This window comes from Herpailurus yagouaroundi, unplaced genomic scaffold (genome assembly GCF_014898765.1).
Source record: "Herpailurus yagouaroundi ecotype Mexico unplaced genomic scaffold, PumYag 28, whole genome shotgun sequence".
Lineage (NCBI taxonomy): Eukaryota > Metazoa > Chordata > Mammalia > Carnivora > Felidae > Herpailurus > Herpailurus yagouaroundi.
Window position 1 is genome coordinate 120,086,437 of NW_024412376.1, and position 14,466 is coordinate 120,100,902.

The window sequence follows — 14,466 nt, forward strand, 5'->3', positions numbered from 1 at the left end:
GAACATTTTGAGGTTGCTGTTATTCAATATTTATTTCGTGAAAGCTAACACCGTGTTAAGTAACTTCCCCAAAGGCTTCAGAGTTAGAGTGGTCAGAATCATGAAACAAATGGTGAGTGCATTATTGTTTTCACAGCTAGCATCAAAGTTGCTCATGAGGGAGAATTTTCTTGTTAAGGAAAATGTTTTTATGACATCGGTTAGGGTGGAATACCAGGGCCTCTGGGAATAGGTGGAGGTAGGAGCTCAAATTGCAAAAGAAAAACAAAAAAAATTAAATAACAACATGTTTCATTACAATAAATAAAATTGAGTGCACACTTTGGCAGTACATATACTAAAATAGAAGGATACAAAGAAGATTAGCATGGCCCCTGCATAAGGATGACACCCAAATTCATGTTCCATATTTTTTAAAAAGTGAATAAAAATTAATTCATTCATTAAAATACACAAACAAACAAACAAACAAATAAATAAATAAATAAAATAAAGTTGAGGGATCACTACTTTCATGTGCTCATGAAAGGAAAGACAATAAATAAAATAAAATAATAAAACAAAATAAAATAAAGTTGAAGGTTCACTACTTTGGTGTGCTCATGAAAGGAAAGACAAAAAAGGAAAAGCAAAAGAAAGACAGATTGAAAACAGAGTTTTAGTAAAACTAGGCTTTAGATGAGCTAAAAATGCAAAGAGAAGTCCAAGGATAGATGAAGAAACTTTGACAAACAAGAATTTTGAGTGCAAACGAGCATTGCCTTGTGTTCCTTAAATCTTCAGTCAAGACTGATAAAAACTTGGTCAAGAGAGTTTTGCTCGAGTTGTTGCGGTGGGTTGGTGAAATTTGAACATGGGTCTAGATGTCAAACCTGAAAAATGTGTGTGAAATAGACACACATGTGTAAAAGAAGAAGCCTGGAGTTTGAGGTGCCTCAGTTGTTCATAGAATTTTTTTTTCTTGTCAATTTACCTAAATCTCAGCTGGAAAATGTTATCTAACACCTCTCCTTTATTTGACTCGTGTTCTTTTTTTTAAATGTTTTTAAATATTAATTAATTAATTAATTAATTTGAGAGAAAGGGAGAGGGCAAGCAGGGCAGAGGGGCAGTGGAAGAGAGAGAGAATCTTAAGCAGCCTCCACAATCTTAAGCAGCTGAATGCAGGGCTAGATGCCACAACCCTGGGATCATGACCTGAGCCAAAGTCAAGGTTCTGATGCTCAACTGACTGAGCCACCCAAGTACCCGTGACTTGTTTTTGTAGCTGAGCACTAAAGAAATAATTTACAGGAAAGCACAATTTAGGTAAATTTGGTCTGAAATGTTACTGAAAATTTTGGAAATTTAGAGTGAATTGGTGAAAATACAAATAAATATATTTTTAAAAATTTTTAATGTTTATTTTTGAGAGAGACAGAGCATGAGTGGGGGAGGGACAGAGTGAGAGAGGGAGAGAGAGAGAGAGAGAGAGAGAGAGAGAGAGACAGAATCCAAAGCAGGTTTCAGGGTCTGAGATGTCATCACACCGCGACGCGTTGATTGAACCCACGAAACGCGAGATCGTGACCAGAGCCGAAGTCAGATGTTCAACCAATTGAGCCACCCAGGTGCCCCTATTTTTTAAAGAAAGAAAATCAAGCAGTTCTGTTGCTTTAAAATACATATTTTAAATTAAAGTGTCTCTAAGTAGAGACTATGTCATCTTGTTTCAATAAATATATAAAATAAATTTGTAATTAGGAGCATCTGCTTGGTTATAAACACACATATGTTGTAGCCCATAAACTGAGATTATTCTCTTAAGTAACATGTTCTCTGTAGTACTACTTACAACTTGAGTCTCTTTAGAAAAATATTTCTAGATATACATTGAAGTTCTGCATTTTGTAGTGGTTAAGACCATGGGATATATATTTCAGAGAATGTGATTCAAATCCTGCGCTTAGCAACCTTAGACTTGTGTGGACATGGGCAAATTTCTTATTTTCCCTAAGGAAGGTCAAATTTCTTACCTTCCCTCATTTTCTCTTCAAAATGGTGCGGTTTCAGCTGTCTATCTCTGCCTAAGAAACACTCCCAAGATTATAGATAAAAATAGCAAACATTTTCAAAAGTTCACAATTCCATGGAAGGGGAGTTTGGGCCTGGCAAGAGGGGACTGTCGTCTCTGAATCACAGCACCTGGAACCTGTGCTCTGGCATTTGACTGGGTTGTGGTGGCTTTTTCATGACTCTCCTGCCACCTTAATGCTCCTTGGCCTCTCTTTCTTCATGTAATATCTCATCCTTCAGGAACCTTTTAAGTTTCTTGAGCTTTTCATAGTATAGTGGATTTAGGGTTGTCACAAATCCTACATGGTTGCTGGTTTCCAGGAGACAGGAAGAGACAGGAATTAGAAGTTGCTAGGCCAGTCAAGGGCTGTAAGAAATGGCACAGTGCAGCTCCTCTATGTTCTTTATTAGAGGATACAGGGCCTGACCAGACTCAAGAGTGGAGAATAGTTGGGACAATTTGATAAGGAATAACAAAGTCAAGTTGCAAAAGGAAGGCCCAATGGGAGGTATGATTCTGGCTAGTTTTAAGAAATACAATATGCCACATGGGATAGCGATGCCTATCTTGCAAGGGTTTTATGAAGTTTAGGAAACGTATCAAAATCTGGCACCCATGACACACTTAATAAATGGTGGCAGTTTATTAGATTGGACAGTGTGGATTTCACAAAGTCTCAAATAGTAAAATGACAGCACTATTTGAAAAATACTGTGATCTGAACATAGTGCCAAATCAAAAATGAACATTAAAAAGACAGGATTCTAGTACAAAATACATAAACACACAATATTTATAAAACTATTTTACCAATGCCATGCATTAATGTCATCAGCCCTTCTATTTTTTTGCTCCCATCTCCCCTATAAAGCAGAGGCGTGGGCAGTCCTGAGGCTAATCGTCTTGGGAAATTATTGAAAGGTTAGAAGATAGGGTATGGTTGCACAAGGCAAGATTTCTCATGGAAAAAAAACTCAGAAGGATGAGGACCAAGGATTCAGCAAATCCAAAGTCCTTTGGGAAGAGCTCGTTTTAGTTTTTATGATGGAAAAAATCTGTATGCCAGTAGCCAGAGACAGAAATTGAAATAAGTGGTCATGGAGTGAACTGTCTAAAGTTGGCTTGAATTGGGTGTAGAAACAGACATGGTAGCAGCAGTGGTGGTGGTGATGGTTAAGACAATTGTTTTGAATAACTTCAGTCCTTCAGACTTACCGATATTTGGTTGAAGATACATTTCTCTCTAATCGCTTCTCGGCCTTTTGGCTAAGATCAAGTGTAAGATACATTTCTCTCTCTTTTTTGAAACCAAGAACCAAGTCCTATGCAGAATTGGGGATGACAACCTGAGCTGAAATAAATATTTGGCAAAAATGAAAGCCTCGGAGTTGGATCTATCGTGTTTATTAATATCAGATAAAGTGTTCCTTTCAGTTTTGATTTATTTCGTGACCTCTTATTGATAATTTGTCAAAAGGACACCAAGTTGAAAGAACAAAAATTAACCTGACTAATGTGAACTGTTCTAATTCATCAAAGATTGAAATGGTTGGAATATGTTTACCTCTAAATTTTTCTGGTAAATCTGGGTAAAGGAAGGATATTTCAGGAGCGTGAGTCACGCTTGTATTTATATCGGTACCTACATTTTTACTTGCATTGGCTTGCCACAGACTTAGGGAAGTAAAGCATTATTTGTTTCCAGTTTGGTGCTAATGTACATGACTAATGCACTAATAAATATTGCAAGCAAATCAATTGTACTTCCTAATAGCAAGGTGAACAGCAATAGCATTTTATGCAAGATCATAGGAGATTGAGCACTAAACCTGAAAAGGGATGATTCTAACCCTGACATTTCATTATTTCTTGGGATTTGTGCATCTCCCTTAATGTACAGTTAATGTAATTTGAGGTTATGAATCTTTTTTATAGTCTTCCTTTATATCCTTAAAGTAACAAATCTCAAGTTGTGACTATAGCAGAAAGCATTCACAGAATTCTGGCCAGGAAACTAAACTAGCTCACAAATTGTTATTTTTTCTGGGGAAAATGTATAAATTCTATTTATTTTTCATTGGAATATATATTTTGGGTGAAGAATGTTTGACATATATTTGTTGCTAGTAAAATTCTCAGAATCTGTCCCACTCAGTTCATTGTTGCTGCCAGGGAAGCATGAGGTTGAAATAACAAGAATAAACAATGGAAATATTGGTTTTAGCAGAAATGCAATATGATTGATCATCTCGGGACTCACTGTGCCCACTGACTTGTATTCCCAGCATCATTTAAAATGGCTTAGCACCTTACATGACCAAACCTGTAAGGCAGCCAAAAGACAATGGATTCTCCTCGGAGGTTTGGAAACATACACGAAGGAGCATTTCCCATTCATTTAAAATCTGAACGGTACTAAAATGTTCTTCCTCAGAAAGATTTCTTTTTTGCATAAAATATACAATTTTTTCCCCTGTTGTATACAGACTTATTGATACTTAGGGCAATGTCTGTGTGTGTGTGTGTGTGTGTGTGTGTGTGTGTGTGTGTGTGTGTTTGTGTGTAGCCATTAAGTAAAAGAGTTCCTTTGAGCCTTGTATCATTATTGTTGAAATCCACCAATCAAAAATCAAAAGGGGGCATTCCTGCATTTAAACAAAAATAGTTTTTGTTTAGCTCTCTAAAGTAAGGGATAACACACACCAGGGGAAGTTGGAGGGCATTTCAGGAAAGGGGAGTTAGGAGGGCTCCTTCCAGGACTTCGGACATTATTCAGTAATTTTGTGGGGACACTAGAGAAATAGGGACCAGTTCTGGGTTGGATATTGTCAGAAAGTGGAGAAATGTGTTGATTTGATGATGTAACAATTTTTATCCAGGAGGAAGGAGGACTAAGTCAGAGCAAGAGGTGATGTTGGTAAAAAGCAATCATTGCTCAGAAGGAGGGGATTAGTCATGTTAGCTGCTGCATGATGGCCTTGACTATATCCTGTGAGAAACAATGTTTATGTTCTAATGATTTGATTCTCAGTAGGGCCAATTTGTACTTCCTGACTATATTGGGAAAATACAGGAAAAAAAATTAGCCCACATTTTACCTCTTTCAGAAGTAAGCATTTGTCAGGATTTACAAATTCTTAAGACAAACAAAATTAGAAATAAATTTGTTATGGGGCGCCTGGCTGTCTCAGTCAGTTAACCATCTGACTTGATTTCAGCTCAGGTCATGATCTTATGATTTGTAAGCTTGAGCACCACATCAGGCTCTGCACCCAGAGTACAGAGTCTGCTTTGGATTCTCTCTCTCTCTCCCTCTCTCTCTGCCCCTCCACTGTTCATGCTCTTTCTCTCAAAAATAATAAATAAGCATTTTTAAAAAAGAAAAGAGAAAGTTGTTAGGACACTTAGATCAAAACAATTAGAAGATATATAGGTAGGGATATAGATAGGTATATAATACACAATAAAGTACAGTAAAACATTTGATTGTGAGTTCTGCAGGAGTTCCATAAGACGAGAAAACATTTCTAATAAATTTTAACTTGATAAATGAGCAGTGTCTTGCAATACGAGTAGTACATGACACTGAACTTCACATGATCACAACTGAGCCAATGGTTCTTCTCCTTCTCTCTCTCTCTCTCTCTCTCTCTCTCTCTCTCTCTCTCACTGTGGGACTGTGGGTGATCATCTCCCATTCTCGGATTTCGGTCTCAGGCCATGGTGTTTGGCAGAAATCAATGATTATTCAGAATGTTGGAAGGTGCCCACAACTGGCACTCGTGTGTTTTTTGTCACTTCAAAGCACTTATGGACAGTCTCTCTTCCATACAAGAGGAAGCTTAGGAATGCTTTGCTTCACTCTAGGTTAGGAAGCCTGCAGATATAGATTCTCTCCTCTGCTACCTTATTGCCTGTTACATTAAATACAGTATATGACAAGAGTTTATTAATACTGTTCTGTAGTCAACACCCATTAGTGATAGTGAAAGTTATCTTACACAGTAACCCTCCTCTCTCTTGTCTCCCTCACACCAGCCATGAAGGTTTTCAAAGATAAGTGCAGGTTAATTTTATTTTTCTTTATATTTTATATTTTCTTTATTATTTTTATTACAGTATCATAATCATTTTTATATGAATATTTTTGTCTTGTGGAATGAATCATCAGAGTTTCCATCATTTCGTAGGGGGAATTCACTTTGATATACAAGTGCTTTGGAATACAGGCATGTTTCTGGAATGAATTATGCTTGCAAAGCAAGGTTTACCTGTATATGTCTCTAATATATATACAGACTATACAGACCATCCTCAACTTATAACAGTTTGTCATATACTTTTTTGACTTTACAGTGGTGGGAAAGTGATCCTCATACAGTAGAAACTGTACTTCCAATTTTGATTTTGATCTTTTCTAGAACTAACAATATGAGGCATGATACTCTCTTGTGATGCAGGGCAAGGGCAGCTCACTGCATCTCCCAGGCAGCCAAGAGATCATGAGGGTAAACCACTCGCACACTGACAACCATTGAATACCTATGCAACCATTCTGCTTTTCACTTTCAGTACAGCAGTCAATGCATTACATGAGATATTCAACACTTTATTATAAAATAAGCTTTGTGTTATTTTATACACATGGGTAGATGGTTCTACCCAACTGTAGGCTAATATAAGTGTTCTGAGCACATTGAAGCTAGGCTAGGCTGAGCTATGATGTTTGGTAGGTTCGATGTATTAGCTGCATTTGGACCTACAATATTTTCAACTTAAGATCAGTTTATCAGGAAGTAACCCCATTGTAAGTTGAGAAGTTCTGTAGATCTTATATATAGATTATATATAACATAGAAAATCACCTATATAAATTTATGAGTCAAGCTAGAAGCAAGCTATTTGCAGTCAAAATGAGATTTATTGTGATAATACTTTAGAGATTCAGGAAAATAATTTACTGCACTATTTAAACTCTGTATAGGGATTTATTTTAGAGTTAGAAAATATTATTAATTCCAAAAATAAAAAAAAAGAAAATATTATTAATTCTAAACTTAGGAGTAAGGAAGTTCAATGCTGAGCCTCAGGTACATTCTAAAATAAAATAACTCAAAGCACAATTTGAAACTTCCTGTAGGGAGGAAGACAAAGAGAAGATAAACAGGGCTCCAACTTCATCTGCTTTGATCAATCCTCACAGAGGTACATATAATAACATCTGAGGACTTCTGTATGAACTAAAATACCACCTTCCTTCCCGCCTTATCTTTTTTCTGCTCTTCCATTTTTCAAATTCCTTTCATCCTTAGTGGTCAGATACTGCTACTTCTATAATTTGACAGACAGAGCTATGCTCTGTGATAGTCAGCATATTGAATATATTTTTAAAAAGAGAGAGAGAGAGAGAGAGAGCATGCAATGGCAAAATATCATCATGATGCAATGTCCTTCCATACTATGTTCCACAATTGCAGGAAAATAATCTGCTTTTGCTTGCCATTAGACCCTCTGCATCTAGGGGTGCCTGAATGGCTCAGTCGGTTAAGCATCTGACTTTGGCTCAGGTCATGATCTCACACTCATGGGTTCGAGTCCCACATCAGGCACCGTGCTGATAGCTCAGAGCCTGGAGCCTGCTTCGGATTCTGTGTCTCCCTCTCTCTGCGCCTCCCCTGCTCATACTCTGTCACTCTCTCTCTCTCTCAAAAGAAATAAATAAAAGTTAAAACAATCAAAAACCTCCATATATAGCACCGTGCCTAATATGGTGTAGTATTCAAAATAGTTGTGATGTGAATGAATAAATCCATGATGAAGAGTCTGGGTTAATCTGTCATAATAATGTACTATATGTTGCAATGATAAAAGATCCTCAGATCTCAGTGACTTACAGCAAGGAAAGTTTATTTCTTACGTATGCTCCATAACGATCGTACCTCAGAAAAGACAGAGAATATTTGCCAATGATCACGTTATATCCCATATTTGGCCTAGCTAATACTAAAATTATTTGAAAATGCATATCAGAAAGAGACTGATAAGATCTTGTCCTGAAAAAAATCTGACTAGAAATTCATTTTAGGATTTATCTCAGTACTTTAAATTACCTTGTTATGAGAGAAGTTAAAGGCTCATATGAAGGCATTAATAGACTAAAACAAGGTTCTTTAAGAACTGAGTGTAATCACTTGCATGCTAATAAATATTGGTTTAGATCTTCTTCCATATTTATGGAAATAAATCATGCAATCCCTTTCTATATTCCTTGTAAAGATAAACTAGCAAGAATGATGGCACTCCAAAACTTTACGTTCTGAAGGAATTTGAGGGAATGAACGAAACACAGCTAATTTGGAAGATTGAAAACAGATATCCCACAGGCAACCTAATCAGTGTTCGTATAGTTCACAACAGTTGCATCCTATTACTAAAGTCAGTACCTCCTCGTATTTAAAGTGTGACAGCCTTCCAGGGACTCAGTAAAATTACTGTGAATCTGACACATTTAGTAAAACTCAGTCTTTCAGAACTACAAGCTGTTGAGAATGAGGTTTACAAAACAAAACAAAACAAAACAAAACAACATTTATTTATTTTTAAAAGAGAGAGACAGAGACAGAGGGGTGGGGGGAGGCGGGGGGTCAGAGGATCCAAGCAGGCTCTGTACTGACAGCAGGTAGCCTGATGTGGGGCTCAAACCCATGAGCCATGAGATCATGACCTGAGCTGAAGCTGGAGGCTTACCCGATTGAGCCATCCAGGCACCCCGAGAATGAGGTTTTAACCAATTTGAACTTTTTACTCTTGCTTCTGGTAGCAGTCATTTCCCTATAAAGCTGTTTCATTGGTGACACTCCTGTTAAAGAATTAAAAGTCAATGAGGGTTGTTTGAGGTGAACGTAGTTAACAAGGTATTGAAAAATTATCATAGCTTTCCAATTTGAATACAGTGCATTTTTGATACTTCTCTTACTGTTAACAATGAAAATATTACATTAAATAGCTGCTTCTTTCCAAATGATGTTGATCTTTAAAGACCTTAAGAAGCCTCACCTTTTGCATAATGTCCTTTCCATCCATTCTAAATCCCATTGACCTCTTTTATTCTGCACAATTTAATGCGTGAACTACTGATTTTGTTATTTTATAATGTGTGCCATCTGGAATTTTTCCCAGGGTAACCTATCTTCTACAAAAATTGTTTTTACTCCCCTCACCTTTAATCACACTGAATAGAGCTAGAAGCCACCACAACCTTATTGCCTACTTTAAGGAATTAAGTGTACCAGTCCTTTGATATTCATTAATTAGTAATAAATCCTATTGAGACTCAGTTCCAAGCATACTTCTATTCTCTTAGAATATGGAGATGAACAATACAGACAGAGCCCTTATATTTATAGGTATTAATATTTAATAACTACAACAGCTTTGTCAGATTGGTATGATCTTCCTTTGTAGATGACAGAAATAAGTTGGGTGAGTAAGGCAGAAGTGAGTGACTTTTTCAGGTCAAACTACCAGCAAGTGGCAGACCGTGTTAGTCTGCTTGGACTGCCAGAACATTCACTTTCTCACTGTGGTAAAGTTGACTGACTGTGGTCTCCCCGCTCAGCTTTTCTCTTTCCATTATGATTTACTGCATAGTGGCCTGTGAATCTCTTCCTCAAGAAGGCTGTTTGCTCCTTCATTTTTTAAGCAGTCTCATTGAGGTGTAATTGATACACCAAAAAAACCTTGACGTATTTAATATATACAATTTGGTGAGTTTGGAGATATGCCTACATCCATGAAACTGTCACCGCAATCAAGGATATAAACATACCCACCACCTCCAAAAGTTTCCTCTTGCCCCTTTTCATTTGTTTATTTTTGTTGTAGGAATAATTAACATGAGATCTACCCTCTGAAAAAATTTTTAAGTGAGCAATACTGAATTGTTAATTCTAAGCATGATTTGCACAGCAAATCTCTAGAACTTATTTATCTCATGTAATTGAAACTGGATACCTATAGACTAACAACTCTCCATTTCCTCCTTGCCCTGCTCCCCAGTCCCTGGCAATCACTATTCTACTCTCTGTTTCTAAGAGTTCAATTATTTTAGATTCCTCACATAAATGGAATCGGGCAGTATTTTTCCTTGTGTGATGGGCTTATTTCACTCAGCATAAGGTCCTTCAGGTTTCTGGATGTTTCATAAGGCAGGATTTCCTTCTTTTTAATGCTGATTAACATTCTACTGCATATAGAAATCCCCTAAATGCCCATTAACAGATGAATGGATAAAGACAATGATTATTCACTTATAGGATAATGGCTTTCCTAATATCATTCTACCATTTCCACCCTGAGGCATAGCAAAGCCCCTAGACCTAGCAGCATCTCCATCACTGAGGATGCATAATTGAGAGACTTCTTCCTCACAGCATCATGGAAGCCAATTTAAAGACACTTACAAATGATACATCTTTCTGGCTTCTCAAAACAAAACAAAACAAAACAATCCTTTTATGTTAAATTGATAAAGAATTTTTTGAAAAAATGTAAACCTCCTTGGTTGCACATGTGTATGAACAGATTGAATGGCCTCAGTAGTAGAATTTTCCAATAAGAATTATTTAAGCCACTTTATTCTAATTGTATATATCATCATCATTATTAAAAAACATTGTAGAATAGTCATCATGGACCACATGACATAAACATTGTTCCTGCTATATTATTATATTATATTATATTATATTATATTATATTATATTATATATTATATGAAAAGAGAAGGGACGAGGGAGAGAGAAAGATTTTAAAGAATTGGCTCACATGATTGTAGAGGCTGGAAAGTTCAAAACTGGAAGCCAACAGACTAGAGACCCAGGGAACAGTTCATGTTGCAGTTAGAGCCCAAAGGTAATCTGGAAGTAGAATTATCTTTTCCTTGGGTGACCTCAGTCTTTTTTTCTCTTAAATCCTTCAACTATTTGGCCAAGACCCATCCACATTATGGAGAATAATCTGCTTTACTCAAATGCTACTGGTTTAAGTGTTAATCTCATCCAAAAAATACCCTCACAGCAGTATTTACCTGGTGTTTGTTTGAGTGACATGGCCTAGCCAAGTTGACACAAAATTAACAATCACACAGTGCATAGTTTCACAGCCAGGTCTATGTCCCCAGAAAGTCTTCAGCTTTCCTATTTAAACTTGCTGATAAGGACAAAGCTCTGAATTCAGAGGTATAGCAATACTATTGATTGAACTTATAAAATAACAGACATTCATTTTTTTTTCCTTTTAATTTTATGTAGCATTATTATTCTAAGCTAAATTAGAACCTCAATGTGATAGCCATTTTGCTTTGTCTCTTGACACATAAAGACAGTTATTTGCTACCAAGACTACCCAAGTCAAAGTGATTATAATCAGTTCCAAAGTTATATTTTGATTGCAATAAATAGATCAAATGTTCATTAATATTGAAGCCAGATTGGTAAATCTACTGTTCTTTCCTCATTTACTTTTATTAGCATTTCAAAAATTTTTGATAAGGCCTAATTAATTTCAACTACAGAGAAACTGGTTTTATTAGAATAAAAAAACAAGAAATCATGAAATGTGAACAGTAAGGGGAAAAAAACAGAACAAAACATGTATCCTGTGCGAGGAAGATAGTGGCCAACTAGACAAATAACACTCACCATGACTCTCCCATATTTACTCTAAAATCTTTTCACATAACAAATTCTCCACTGGGCCCACCTGTCTCCCCAAACGACTCCTTACATTCAGCTCCCTTGAACGTTCCTCTGTTTGAAGTTAAACAGTGAATGTTAAACTTTTATCTGTGAGAATTTCTGCTAAAAGACAATACTTAAATGTTTAATAGTTAATTTAAATATATCCAGGTAAATTATCCATTTCTGATCCTCTTTATAACAATCCATGTAGAAAACAAAAACAGAGGTGCCTGGGTGGCTCAGTCAGTTAAGCATCAGACTCTCGGCTTTGACTCAGGTCATGGTCTAATGGTTCATGAGTTCAAACCCTGCATCGCAGAGCCTGCTTGGGATTCTGTCTCTCTCTCTGCCTCTCCCCTCCTTGCTCTGTCTCACCCTTTCAAAATAAATACATAAACATAAAAAAAGAAAAGAAAACAAAAACAATAACAAAAATGTAGTTAAAGAGTTATGTCAGTTAAGTACAACAAAGGAACTATCATTTCTTGATTGGCTCTTTTACACATTACATCTTTTTTTATGTAGAACCAAAATATATTTGAATTTATGAGATGTGGTGTGTGGCTTTTGGATGCAACAACTTTAAGCACTTTAATGTGTTCCTTTTGTTTTATTTTATCCATATCTAAAAGTTTAATCATAGCAGAGGCCTCTTGAATACAGTCAGATTAATAATACATTCAAATTTCTTTTAATTCTCATATTCATCTATACATGCAAATGTTCATGCATAATTTCCATTTAAATGTTCCTTTGTTTCCAATTTAAATAATATCATTGATTTAAAAAAAGTATCTTTCTTTAGTTAAATACTTCAAATTCAGATGTATTATATGCCTTACTTCATGAAAACATTAGAAAATTATTTTAAATGTCTAATGTGTAAGCATTTACAGATTTGTGCATTTACAAAAATGTAACCAATACCATACTACATGGTCTACCAGCTCAGGTTGTTTTTAGAATGATTGGTTATAAAATGTGGAGCAATTCTCCTTCTTTAAAATTATACAAAGTGTCCAGAGATGTACTGAGAGAATGATCTATCCAATTCATTCGTAGTTAGCTCTTACCTAGGCTACTGGAAAAAACAAATCTCCAGTTTTTATCCTGAAGAGACCATTCTCTGCACTGTTGTCAGAAAGATCATTGTGATGTGGAAATTTGATCACTTTTCTCCCTGCTTAATCAACTCAATAGCAATTCACTGCTGTGATAATAAACAACAAAACTCTTAATAAGGTCTCAAAGGTCCAGCTGATCTCCTTCCTACTTGGTTCTAGGGCTCAGTTCACCTCTTTGCCTTCTGTGCTTTACTCTCACTAATCTTCCACTAACTCCCCCCAACCAGTGTTGAACACACTCCCACAGGAGCACCCTGGAGTCTGCTGTCCCCTCTACCAGGCACACTGTTATCCTCCACCCTTCTCCTTCCCTTAGATAGCTCTGAAACTCTCCAGCAGATCTCCCTTTAACCATCAGTTTTTCAGAGGAGCCTTCCCACAACTCCTTGACCAGACACAACCTTCTTATTATGCACTCCATGGCACTATTTACCTGCCTCATGCCTCTTACGATGCTTAGAAGTTTTCACTTATGTGAATATTTTGAATGTTTATTTTTCTTTTTATTTATTTATTTATTTATTTTTATTTATATATGAAATTTATTGTCAAATTGGTTTCCATACAACACCCAGTGATCATCCCAAAAGGTGCCCTCCTCAATACCCATCACCCAAACTCTCCTCCCTCCCACCCCCCATCAACCCTCAGTTTGCTCTCAGTTCTCAACAGTCTCTTATGCTTTGGCTCTCTCCCACTCTAACCTCTTTTTTTTTTTTTTTTCCTTCTACTCCCCCATGGGTTCCTGTTAAGTTTCTCAGGATCCACATAAGAGTGAAAACATATGGTATCTGTCTTTCTCTGTATGGCTTATTTCACTTAGCATCACACTCTCCAGTTCCATCCACGTTGCTACAAAAGGCCATATTTCATTTTTTCTCATTGCCACGTAGTATTCCATTGTGTATATAAACCACAATTTCTTTATCCATTCATCAGTTGATGGACATTTAGGCTCTTTCCATAATTTGGCTATTGTGGAGAGTGCTGCTATGAGCATTGGGGTACAGGTGCCCCTATGCATCAGTACTCCTGTGTCCCTTGGATAAATTCCTAGCAGTGCTATTGCTGGGTCATAGGGTAGGTCTATTTTTAATTTTCTGAGGAACCTCCACACTGCTTTCCAGAGCGGCTGCACCAATTTGCATTCCCACCAACAGTGCAAGAGGGTTCCCGTTTCTCCACATCCTCTCCAGCATCTATAGTCTCCTGATTTGTTCATTTTGGCCACTCTGACTGGTGTGAGGTGATATCTGAGTGTGGTTTTGATTTGTATTTCCCTGATAAGGAGCGACGCTGAACATCTTTTCATGTGCCTGTTGGCCATCCGGATGTCTTCTTTAGAGAAGTGTCTATTCATGTTTTCTGCCCATTTCTTCACTGGGTTATTTGCTTTTCGGGTGTGGAGTTTGGTGAGCTCTTTATAGATTTTGGATACTAGCCCTTTGTCCGATATGTCATTTGCAAATATCTTTTCCCATTCCGTTGGTTGCCTTTTCGTTTTGTTGGTTGTTTCCTTTGCTGTGCAGAAGCTTTTTATCTTCAT

The 14,466-nt window shown here is 36.7% G+C and overlaps 1 pseudogene; it reads left to right on the forward strand.

Annotated features, from left to right (window-relative positions):
- Window positions 1-315: 315 nt before the first annotated feature.
- Window positions 316-414, forward strand: LOC121040213 (uncharacterized; annotated as a pseudogene).
- Window positions 415-14,466: the final 14,052 nt, after the last annotated feature.